The sequence below is a fragment of the Sorex fumeus genome, unplaced genomic scaffold (genome assembly GCF_029834395.1).
Source record: "Sorex fumeus unplaced genomic scaffold, SorFum_2.1 ptg000012l, whole genome shotgun sequence".
In the NCBI taxonomy this organism is placed as follows: Eukaryota; Metazoa; Chordata; class Mammalia; order Eulipotyphla; family Soricidae; genus Sorex; species Sorex fumeus.
The window spans coordinates 1,792,268-1,805,605 of NW_026606069.1; the positions used below are offsets into that span (position 1 = coordinate 1,792,268).

The following is a 13,338-nucleotide window of genomic DNA, read 5'->3' on the forward strand; positions in this document are numbered from 1 at the left end:
CTGATATACTTAGAACAGCACCATTAGCTGTCCTAATTCCTTTTTTCTAGCAATTAGATTTTTTAGATCTTTTTTTATTCTCAAAGATACTCATTGCTTATATTATCAAATTCTTACCTTAGTTTTTTATATAGTTTATTTTTGTTACCCTGATTTTTAAAAAAAATCTTTATTATTTTATATATTCAATTATTTCTTTCTAAAAGATGTTTTGAGTTTTATAAGTTCTTTTGTATTTTGATTTAAAGAAAAGAATAAATGACTATCCAAAACATATAAACTTTAAAAAGAACATTAGTTGCTCATGAGTTTCAAATGCCAAAAGTTCAGTACTTTGGATACTTGGGCAGCTCTACCAGAAAGTCCTGAAGCCATAACAAAGCCACAAACTGAATGTATTGAGTAACACCTTAAGCACTATGGATATTATTTGAATTTCCATGAGAAAAAGAGAAAGAAGATCAAGAGGTTTAAGAGCCTTTAAAAAAAAGCAAAAATGATGATTGGCCTGAAGGCTAAGCTCTATCATAAGCAGTGTAGTACTGAAAAAATACAAATGAAAAAGACTGTTAAGATGCATGAAAGGAGAATTCCCAAAGGAAAGAATGATGGAAAGACAGTACAAGAAGCCATACCTGTATATCTGGGTGGAAAGAGGGATAAAGTCCTTTTCCATATGAATAAACAAAAAGAACAACAAATAAATAGCAGGGAATTGGGAAGTTCATCTCCAAGGAGAAACAGAAGTATTAAACATTATTCAGACAGGAAAGAGAAAGAAGAAAGCATGAATGAGGATGGTTACTAAAGTTTACTTTGTTGTTGATAGCTTCACAAGAAACATAAATTTGAAAAATTCATTAGGCCAAAGGGCTGGAGCGATAGCACAGCGGGTAGGGCGTTCGCCTTACACGTGGCCAACATGGCCGACCCGAGTTTGATTCCTCCGCCCCTCTGGAGAGCCCTGCAAGCTATGAGAGTATTCGATATGCCAAACACAGTAACAACAAAGTCTCCAATGGAGACGTTACTGGGCCCGCTCGAGCAAATCGACGGTCAACGGGAGGGCCTTTACCTTTACCTTTACCATTAGGCCAATGGGTTTACATTTCAAAAAAGGCTTTGTAACACATCTTGAACTGAAAGTTACCTTTTGCCTGCCAACACTTGGTGTAAAAAAGATCCTTCATCTTCACTCTATGCTGCCTTGGTGCTCTCACCAAAGGTACAGTCATGAAGGTGAATATGAGCAAGTAGGGCCTTGTCACAGAGGGAGGCAAGGCTATTTGGGAAAAACATGTCCAGGTTACCAACAATTCTGAAAATGCACTCTTACTGGTTTGACAGTAACTTCATACAAATAACTCCTTATAATTATGAAAGACTGCATACCACTGAGGAGAGCCACCATTGACTACCAAAATGCCTAATATGTATGCAGTCATCAAGAAAAATGCATATGATGTTGCACAAAACATTAAAGTAAGTGATCGTGTTTTTTTTTTTTCCAAAGAGCATTAATGGTAAGGTAGTTAAGGTTCTTGCCTTACATGCTGCTGATCCTCGCTTGATTCCCCACACCCCATATAGTCCCTGAAGTCCAGCCAGGAGTGATCCCTAAAAGCAGAATCAGGAGTTAGCCCTGAGTACAGCCTGGTATGGCCCAAGTACAAAAACTAAAATAAAATAAGGGCACTGATAGAATGCTGAAATATATAAAACATATGTTAGTAATATATCAATAATTTGATGCATATTAAGATTTTAACATTGAAAATCAATAAACGCAAGTTAGTACTTTCAGATTTTCTAAATTAATTCTAAACTCCATGTACCATTGTCTTCACTTTTTTAATTTCTAAGTCTACTTTTTAACACTTATTTTATTATCTTTTCCTCAGAATACTTCCAGTGGACTAGCCTTGAAGTTATTATTATCATAAGTCCTTTTTATTTATAGAGGTTAAGGGAACTCTAATTTTACCCACATTTTAATAAATGCTATACTCAATTTTTAGGCTTTGAAAGAATGATGTTCCATGAACTCTCGTGGAAAAGCCACACATTCCTACCCAGCTGCTTTTGGGTTCAGCTTCCTAACCAGCCTGCACTGACTGTTGATGTTCTCTGCAATCTTAAGTTTGTTCCTAATAATAGTGGTAGGTAGTTAGTGGGAACTTTAAGAGACTATTGTAAACATTAAAGCACACACTGACCTCTTTGGGGGTCCTCTCTTAATGGAGTTTTCAACATCAAGTCGCACAAGATAGATGTATTTCTGACTCTAAGATTTTCCGTGGATGTGTGCTTGTGGTTGTGTGTGTATGTGTGTGTGTGTGCACGCGCATGTGTGAGTGCACGCATGCGCGTATGGCCATTAATTCAGGAGAATCTTCAGAGGCACTGAAACTGTTTGCCAAGATCTCTAACAAAGCATCAATTGATGTTATAAGCAACCTTGAGTAACAGAAGAATTTACATCACATTTTTCATGGTTCATAAGGAACCTCTTGTGATTTAAACGGTTTCATCAGAGAAAGCACCATTTGGGTAAGATTTAGAAAGAAGTTTCTCTTTGGAATGCTCAGTAATATTTGGTGGGAAGAAGAAGAGGGGGGTGCAATACTTAAAATACTGGTGAATTTCAGCTATTGGGTTCTATCTTATGGGAATCGTTTGTTAGTTTCAGAGGTCACAATTACCAGCAAATTTCTCACTGTTTCAGTTCAGTCTTTTTCCCATAGCGGTCCTTCCTTCTCCACCCTTTTAAGCTGCTTGGCACTGGCACTTCCCGGTTTGCCATCCCAAACTTTCCCTGGCAAGCAAGGACTCCAGGCCACCAGCAGTTCAATTATCCTCCTGGTTGCAGCACAGGTGTCCATGTCCTTCTTTGAGCTCTGGAGCTTCCAAAGAGACAAAAACAAAAAAACCCAAAAACCAAAAAAAAAAAAAAACAAAAACAAAAACAAAAACAAAACTTTCTCCTTCCTCTGGGCTTCTGCTAGCAAGTGTATCCGTGAAGTTAGCAATCTCAGCTGAGAGTGACCCTCACCCTTTCTCCCAGCGCGATCCCCACCACTCCCACCAGGCCATGAGGATTCGCAGAGACCTCCCCTGTCCTGCGCTCGGTTCCAGTTATCTGGCCAAGGAGATGCGGGGTCCACCTGGAGGCTGTGCCGCCGCCTCCGCCCGCGCAGCGTTCCCCGCGTGAGCGCTGGATTATTCCAGTCTTTGAGCATGGCAGATTTCCACCAGATGACATCATGGGAGCCGAGTGAGTGCAGGCTCCGAGAGCGGGACTGAGAAGGGGAGGGGGAGGCGGGGAGGGGAGAGGGCTGGGAAGCTGAGCCCCAGCCGGGCTGCCTGCCACCCAGCTGCACGGCCGGGAGCTCGCAGGAGCGCTCCGCCCGCAACTGACAAAGGATGGGGAGATGCCAGCGCTCGGGGCTGCTGGCTGCACGCCTGCAGGAGGCCGCCTGAGCGACTTCGCCCTCCGCGGGTGAGTGATGGCCCTGCGCCTTCCGGCCTGGCAGTGAGCCCGCACCCCCGGGCCGGGTGTCCCGCAGGTGTGTCCCCGAACCCGAGCGAAGCTTGAGCTCTAGAGCGCTGCTGGAGCACCAGCCCCAGCAGCAGGTGCCTTTGCTGGCGGGTCCAGAGAGGAGGGAATGCTCTGGGAGCCTCCTGCCCTGGCTAGTTACCTTTGTTGCATCCCAGCGCCCGCTCCGCGCGCGAGTCCTTTCTGGTGGATGCCCAGTGCGAGGCGCGCTGTTTACACCAGCTCCACACTAGTCACAGAGCCGCACCCCTCGGAAAGCGCGGCATCAGTGACAGCCCCTTGGACAGGCTTGCGAGGTACTGGTGCGGGCTGGAAGGGGACCCGCACCTATGGTCCAGGGTGGTGCTGGGGGGCGGGGGAGGCGCTGTCAACCAGCTGGGCAACCTTTGTCTTGGGTTTAGCGCCTCTGCGCTCCAACCTGAGTCAGGTTTTCTCTTAACTGTGGAGTTGGATCTTACTGAGGCTCAAGCAAGCTTGGGCGAGAGATAATTGGTTTTCTGCTCCAGGAGGGACTGAGAACCGGGGACTTAAAACAGGAGAAGGGTGCTGCGCGCAAAGGTGAGTGTGACAGCTATCCCGATGTAGAGCGAACTTCTTCAACTCCAGAAAGTGACATGACCCACGGAGGCAGAGAGGCACCCAAGTTCTGTTACCCAATGGTATGGGTAGGGGGCAGCTTAGCGAGACTCACTCTCAGTCTTGTTTTCGAAGCTTTGGTTTTAAGGATTATTGTGGCAGGTGGATGGAGTTAGGGAGACTAGCGTCTTCCTGGCAAACCCTTTTTAATTATTTCAGAAGAGATTCGCTTGCTTAACGTTTCTGAGATGGGTGTGTGGTCTATTGTGCAGCATTGTGGACAGAGAAGAGATTGAAACCTTGCTCTAGCATCTTACTTATTAGAGTTTCATTCTTCCTAAGTGTTAGGAACCCGATACTCCTGCTCCTCCCTTTCTACCCTCCTTTAGTTTCTGCTATCTGGAAAGAGTTCTTTCTACTCTAAGATCCCAGAGAAGTGCCAATATTTATAGGAGTGTTTTGTTTGAATATCGATTTATTTCCAAAAGAAACATTTTATGAAAAAAAAAGACGCACGAAAATGTAACTTTGCTAAATTGAAGTTTGCTTTTTTGCGTTATTTGCTTTTATTTACTTTAATTGAAAATATTTAAATTTTAAGGTATTTTATAATTATGATAATTATGAATTTAGTGTCTCGTAAATCATTTCTAAATGCTAAGCTGATTTTTGGTGTAAAATCATGCTGCCGGTTCAGTATCTAGCAATGCTAGAGAATAAGAGAGACACAGAAATCGGTTATAAATTCAGAGGAGTGCTTTATTTTAGAAAAACAGAAAAGTTTCTTTTACTTGTTTAATTTTGTTTTGGGGGTACACACAGTTGTGCTTAGGGCCTTAGTCCTGGCTTTGCACTAGAGGTCACTCCTGGCAGAACTCTGGGACACCATATGTAATACTTGGGATAAAACCGTGGTCAGCTGAATGCTGGCCAATCCCCTTATCCATGTATTATTTCTCTGTCCACAGAAAACAATTTTTTTCTATTTTTCTTAAAGATCAACAATCTTAATGATTTTTTTTCTAAAGTAGAAATATGAAAGTAAATTTCCCTGGTCAGGGATTAGGCACTGTTTTTCTGACAAAATTTGAGGTCTTTTCAGAACTCACATGTTGAAAAATTAGAGAAATAAGAAATGTGAAATATGAAAAAGGAAGTAGGTAAGAAAATTCGGTGGTTTAACTAAATGTCAGTGGTAGGTCTAAAATGTGTTAAGTGGAGGTCATATTAGTTTGTTTTGGGAATAGTTCATGTTAAGTTTTACAGGCTTGGCCTCTTCTTCCAGGAAGTAGAAGATTACATCTTTGATTTTGTTATATTGTTGTATGTTGTTATATGCTGTAATCTTGTTAAAATTATGTTGTATATTACATTGAGAATGCAGTGGTCTGATTAAAGAGAGCTTCTCTTTATTTAGGACTTAAAAGGTTATCAGCAAATTTTTCTTTTGCAATTCAGGATAATTTCTCATTCTTTTTCTCTTGAATCTTTATCACAAAGGTATTTATGTGTTTTCTTTTTTACTTTATTACATTAATTTCTTTATAATGATGTTTAAGGAATTGCATTGCAGGCTGTTGAGAACCTGTTGCTTATGTTGGCTGTTCTCTACAAATGCTATAATACCAAATCTCTTTTGAAAATGAATTTTTTGTCTGATGATGTGCTACAAGATGAAGTATACCCCCGAAATAGAGATTTTTATAAAATGCATATATTATTCTGATGAGTCTGCTAGAATCATAAGAAGAATATATGTTACTAGGTCATAGTTTTGTCAAGTAATACTTCTTTTAATAATCAGATGTTTTATTTTCTTTATATGGGTATTATTACTTTATTTCTTTATATGGGTATTCTTTATATGGCTATTAAGGGTAACAGGCCATATTTTATTTATGAAATTTTTCATTTTATTTAGAAAGTCTTTCATCCAAAAAGGTGAAAAATGTTCTAGTACTTCAAAATAGATACACTAGAATATGTGAGGAAGTCCTCAGAGTTTAGGCATACTATGATAAATATTTATGATTTGCATGATACATATATGTTTATAGCATTGATTTGTAGATACATGAATCAAAATTACGTCCTTTAAATAAAGGTAAAGGCCCTACCGTTGATCGTCGATTTGCTCGAGCGGGCCCAGTAACGTCTCCATTGGAGACTTTGTTGTTACTGTGTCTGGCATATCGAATACTCTCGGTAGCTTGCCGGGCTCTCCGAGAGGGGCGGAGGAATCGAACTCGGGTCCGGCCATGTTGGCCGCTTGTAAGGCGAACGCCCTACCCGCTCTGCTACCGCTCCAGCCCTTCTCAAAACATTCTTTAAAGTATTTCTTATTTTGTTACGTAGAACTCAATTGGGAAAGATAGCAGTAGGAAGAAAGGGTTTTCTTTAAAAGACATAAAGAATACTACAATTCATTGCTAAGCAATAGTGATATTTCAAGGTCATGGAAAAGTGCATCTTGTCAGAATGCTGGAAACTTTCCAAGTAAAGATTATGAGGAATGAAGTTTTGCCATTCGGTAGCCTCTTGCTTCCATTGTTTCGATTATTTGATTTAATAGTTGATCTCCATGATTCAGTAAAGCTCTCTTCACTTTTCTTGGGACAAAATTTACCTTAGCCTAAATCAGCAGTTTGTTTTATGGGGGTTTTCCTATGGTGTAATTTGAATTCTAGTCAAAGCATGCCTTATGAATTACAAAATATTATTATTTTATTTTTTGCTTCCAGTCAAATGTTCATCAAACTGATTAATAAAACAGAAGTCTTGCCTTAAAGGTTCGGGCATGACAGCTTTTTCTGGAACTACAGGTTAGGACTGTAAACCAACAGTTATGGGATAGTTGAAAATAATTAGGAACATGATGATACATAATTGAGTATAGAATTTTTGCTAGGTATTGTCTTTTGTTGTTATTCTTTGGATTTTGACTTCCATTAAATATCTCTACTTCTTTCCTTGGAAATAATATGTCTTCATCTCTAACTGATTTGTTTTGCATTTGTCTTAGTTTTTCTTCATGGATGGTCCGTGATATATATATCTGGAGCGATAGCACAGCGGGTAGGGCGTTCGCCTTACACGCGGCCAACATGGCCGACCCGAGTTCGATTCCTCCGCCCCTCTCGGAGAGCCCGGCAAGCTACCGAGAGTATTCGATATGCCAGACACAGTAACAACAAAGTCTCCAATGGAGACGTTACTGGGCCCGCTCGAGCAAATCGACGATCAACGGGAGGGCCTTTACTTTTACTTTACTTATATAGTCTTTACTTTTTCAGACTGACCTGCCTTAGTTTTATTGAGATATGGGTTAATGTCTTTCATGTGATAAATTCATGGCCTTCAGCTCTCTTCCATTCTTTTTCCAAAGAAGAAATACGTTTGACTCTTGAACTTCTTTTATTATTTTCCATTATTTTAGACTCTCCATTGCATTTTCTTATTTTTGAATGTGCGTTCTATGTTCTTTTCCATAAATGCTAAATTGTGACTTGCCTTTTTTTCTTCTGTTCTTTTGAACAATATAATCAAAATTATTTTAGAAGTCTTTGTTTTGTTCTTGCTAATGTTGATAAATGAAATATAATAAGTTTGTTTTTCACTGTCTTCTTACTCTTAACTCCTAATGAAAACCATAAAGTTGTCAGAGTTTCCTGTTGGCATACATATAAACGGAGATAGCTTATACTATAACGCTCTCTAAGTAACTTGAACTGATTCTGTGCTAATCAACTTCCCCTGCCAGAAAATCCAGCTGCTAAGGTATAGGTATCTTGATCTTTCCCTGGTTCATTCCACTTTGAATTCAGTGTAAGACTTTGAAAATTGTGTTCCTCTTTTTAGAAGTCTCACTCTTTCTTTCTTTGTCTCCAATTATATGTGCACTTTGACACAACAGCCCCAGTGTCATATGGATGAAACCAGTCAAGTATAGCTTCACCATTTATTATTTCTCACTGGGATTATAACATTTCTAACTTTGTTCATCTCCAGCTGTACAAGACTGCCAATTTTTTACTGGATTTCATCTCTCATAACAGAAGTCCTCTGCTTTAGCAAAGTCCCTATTTTCATTCTCTGGCTATGTGTCTAAGTTGACAAATGTCATTGTCACTCCCCATGGTAGGTGAGGGAAGGCATGCTAAATTCAGCTTATTTTTTCAACACATCTTTCAACTGGAATTTTGCTTTGTCTTGTGTTTTTTGCTTTGTGATATTATTTTTTTTGCAGGGGTTGCGGGGCTTGCCTGACTGTGCTAAGGGCTATCTCTGCTTCTGCATTCAGTGATCACTTCTGGTGGAGCTCTGTGGAACCTTATGGGATGCCAGAATTAAACACAGCTTGGCTGCATGTAGGCCCAACTCACTGTATTATCTTTTTAGCTCCCTCTATCTGGAATTTTGAACTCTCTAGTTATGGTTTGTTCAGAAGCTCCACAAGTTTGTTGTTTTGTTTTCCCTTTTTGGGTCATACCTGGTGATACACAGGGTTTACTCCTGGCTCTGCACTCAGGAATAACTCCTGGAAGTGCTCAAGGGACCAAATGGGATGCTGGGAATCAAACCGGGGTCAGCAACTTGCAAGGCAAAAACCCTACCCGCTCTGCTATAGCTACAACCCCTCCACAAGTATTTTTAACAGACTTTTTTTTCCCCTTAATTTTGATTTAAAGGCGGGATGGAAGAGTTGGGCCACACCTCGAATTGCTTAGGGCTCATTCCTGGCAGTGCTCAGGGTCCTCACATACAACAAAAGTGCCTTAACCACTGTACTATTACTCCAGAAGCTTTTTTCCCATATTCTTACTCTTTTAGTTGTTCTTAGTGGTACAGTAGGTCTACTGTGAATTATTTCAGCATAACCATGAGCTGAAGTGGTTCCAGTCTACAGTGTCCTAAGAAACAGTGAATTCTAAATCCATTTGATGTTAAAGTGTTACTAAATTCTCAGGGATGCAGAGATAGTATGAAAATTAAGGTGCACGTCATGCATGCAATGAGCCTCAGTTTATCACAAGGGTAGTCCAAGTTTGATTTTCAAATGTTACCAGATTGACAGGGATGGAGAGGTAGTATGAAGGTTCATATGAAGGTAGTATGAAGGTTCAGATGCATGTCATACCTGTGACCAAGATCAGTTCATCACGGATATAGCCCAAATAATTCCCAGCACTACAGGGTGTAAACAACTCTGCATTCTGGGGTCCTGAAATGTGTGTCTACCCCTCTGTTTGGGCAGGTGGGACTTGTCAATGCTGAAAGCCAGTGATTCAAACAGTAAATTCAAATTCATGACAAGAAACATAATAAATTGACAAAAATCTTTTTTGATCCTAGGAGTGATGTACACACATATAAAATACACACATACAAATAACAACCTTCTGAATCTAAGTAGCTTATATTTTCCAAATCATTTCATTTGAAAAGCAATGCTACATATAAGGAGTGGATACAATATGTAAACCCCCTCTTAGAAATAACTTCCCTTTGTTTCACAAAATTTTACTCTGAAAAGCAACTGATATACCAGACAATTTGTTATATGTATATTTTAGAGGTAATGGGTTAATAAATAGTAAGGTAAAGGTAAAGGCCCTCCCGTTGATCGTCGATTTGCTCGAGCGGGCCCAGTAACGTCTCCATTGGAGACTTTGTTGTTACTGTGTCTGGCATATCGAATACTCTCGGTAGCTTGCCGGGCTCTCCGAGAGGGGCGGAGGAATCGAACTCGGGTCGACCATGTTGGCCGCATGTAAGGTGAACGCCCTACCCGCTGTGCTATCGCTCCAGCCCAATAAATAGTCATTTTTTAAAATTTTTTGATATATGGGTGAAAGTCAGTATATGTATCTTCTGTAAAAAATGTTATAAATGGTCTTTGGTTGTTTTAGAAATAATGTCATTTACAATATACCTCCAGTATGACCTACTTATTTAACTGTACCTCTGTGGATTGTCTTAGAATTTCTGTTAAAACTGTCTAATAATGAATGGCTAGATTCTCAAGGTGAACTAAAATAAATAATGCTATTTTAAGTGATCACATTTTTTTCAGGTAACATATTAGAAACCATTGACTTTGGTGGACATGATCACATGCAAGTTGGAAATTTTTGGTCAATTTTACTTGCCTTTCATTCAGTTTCCTGAGACTATTAAGAAATTCATTAAATCATGGAAGGAGTGAAAATTGTGATACAATCACACTGCTGCCTTATTATTTGGGACTGAGTAATGTGCTGATTCTCATTAGTTATATATCACATGCTTCTTGGGCCCTGGCTGTTTTTTCAGTCTTGTTTCCGATTCTGGCTAAGATTATCTCAAGAATTATAGGCAAACTGAACCACACTTGTACTGATATTTTTTCCATCTTGCACTGCTTTTCATTTCTACTACGTGACTTTACCAGCTGGCCTTGTCTTCTTTTATCCCTGGAAGTACAGCCTACTAGTGGGAAGAAACTAATACTACTTTGGGAATCCCATAATCCTTAAAAATAAGTGGACAGTCCTTGAAAGTTTTTCTCTCATTCCTCAGAGGTTTCAAGTCAGATGATATTTTGTTTTTTGTCTTGCCCGCAATCCAGCCCCTTTCTTGGCTTTTATTTGTTCACTTTACCCAGTACCTCACTCTGATTCCCTAGTGTCTAAGGTTTTAGCGACTGTATTCCCCCTCTCCTGCTCCCCTACCTTCAAAAAATTAGAAGGCTATTTTGGAGTCAGGAAAAGCTAAAATATACCTGACTGAAGCTTGTAGTTTGAAGGATGTGACAACTTCTCTACAGTAGAAATCACCTTGTTCCAATGAAATTATCCTGGCTCTTTTTGGGTCAAGACAGAATCTCAAGAATACTTTTGTACTGATAAGGACCCGAGGCCTTGGGTGGACAGTACAAGGCAGTGAAGACTGACCAGTGAGCCTTTATGGACCTCCACTCCTCTTCCTCTTCATTTCCATACTGAAAAGCAGACACTTCATGGGCTTTTATTCTCTTCTGTCCTTGTGATATCTGGTCATTGTATATTCTTCTGTTGAACATTCACACAATTCTCCCCCATAAAAATGTGTGAATTACCCAAAAAACTATTGGAATATGTATAATCTGTTTCATCAGTTTACCTCAGATGGACCTAAAATCAGATGTGCCTTCTCCTTGAATCTGTAATTCAGCTTAAATGGACTGGTGGACATCCTACCCAGGCTAAGGAGTTTTCAGGCTAATACAGTCCCTCCCTCCCTCCCTCCTTCCCTCCCTCCCTCCCTCCCTCCCTCCCTTCCTTCCTTCCTTCCTTCCTTCCTTCCTTCTTTGTTGTTTTATCTGAGGAGGGGCCATTGGGGCTACACCCAGTGGTGTCTCCTGGCTCTGCACTCAGGGATTACTTCTGGCAGGACTTGGTGAACCATATGTGGTGCTGGGGAACGATACCTGGTTAACTGTGCAAAACAAGTGACCTACTAATTATACTACTGCTCTAGCACATTTAGCCCCTCTTATTCAGTTCTTCTTATGCTTTTGTTGTGGTGGTGGTTATTAATGTCTCTAGGATCACCTTTTACTATCATGCACATAAGATTTTACTTCAGACTCTGCCTTTGGAAGGAACTGGTCTAAGGTACAGTATTTAGTACTTCTTCCTAGAGGAAAATGGGAGGAGGGAGGAAGAATCATGGAGAAAGTTTAAGTTACACAATTTACAATGGGAAAAAAATTAAAGGAAGAAGATAAATCAATGAATCTCTCAGAAGTATTTAATTTATAAAATATCTTTCAGATAATCAAATTTCCATATGAATATTTTATTACCTATGAAGTCAACTATTGTCTTATTTTCCTCCTTTTTAAAATTTTCTTTTAATATATAATTATTGATAATCCTCTTCATGTCCTGTATATTCATATAAATCCCAGTGATGTAATGTATAGACAATATGTCCTGTTGTCTGTCTCTTAGGAGTTTTTAGATTCTATGAAATTTATTGACTAATAGCACACATAAATGCAAATATGAGAGTGTCTATACTTCTGAGGATAGGTACACATTAATGAGAATAGCAGAATTTGATATAGATAAAGAGAAAGTCTTTGGAGGGAAGTGACACAAGCTGACATTCTGAAGAACAAAATGTTAATTACTAGATGCAATGACTGGTAGAAAGTTTTGAGCACATAAGTGGTACTACGATTCTGTAACTGTATATATCAAAAGCATGAATATTGTGACTGGAGAGATAGTACAGCAGGCAAGACTCTTATTTTGTATGCAGTCAACCTGAATTCAATCCCCATCATTGCATATAGACCCTCAAGCCCTGCAAGAAATGATTCCTGAGTACCAAATCAGGAGAAAGCTCTAAACACAAATCCAGATTGTGGCCCCAAATTTTTAAAAAATATAAAAATATGTATAAACACTATTGTAGTCATGTTTGCTGAATTATAATAATATGTTAATGAATTAATTATTTCAACTAACTATAATTAAAACAGAAATTTAAAGTAGCTAAAGAAAGAAAATATTTTCTAACAGAGGAATATGAATAAGACCTCATTTTTGGGGAATATTTGGTAATTTTGAGTGATTCCAAGTTTGCATGAAGGAGAAAGTATGATGTAAGTTGAGCAGATGTATCAATTATGTGTGATTTTTAGAATATCTTTCTAATATTAAGTAATAAAGTATATATGTATGTTTTGAATGGTATACTATATATTGCATGTCATAGCTGCAATGAGGAATCTAAAAAATAAACAAGGTGATAAATATCAAAAAATATATATGTGAAATATTTGGGGAACATATATAAAATATTCTGATTACATTTTATCACATATTTGATCATAAGTATTCAGGAAATGTGAAAACATAGCAGTTGATCATTTTATGTTATTGACTAAATACATAGACTTAAAATGAAAAAAGAATGGGATATTTATTTACTGCCGAATTTATCAGCCATACTCATAGTGATACCTTAAAATCTGCATGCAAGTCTAAGTTACTTACACATAAAGTAACATTTTATTGTTGTAAAATATATATGCTTGTAATAATTATACATTAACTTCAGGATGTTAGAATTTTCAGTAGACTTCTATTTTTTAAAAATGATTCAGCCAAAGTTCCATTTGTGTTTGACATCAGTATTATACATGAAAGAATTCTGTATGATGTAACTGAAGCATG

General features: G+C 38.8%; 1 pseudogene; it reads left to right on the forward strand.

Annotated features, from left to right (window-relative positions):
• The first annotated feature begins 304 nt into the window (after positions 1-304).
• Positions 305-3,278, forward strand: LOC130020481 (ribosome biogenesis protein NSA2 homolog; annotated as a pseudogene).
• Positions 3,279-13,338: the final 10,060 nt, after the last annotated feature.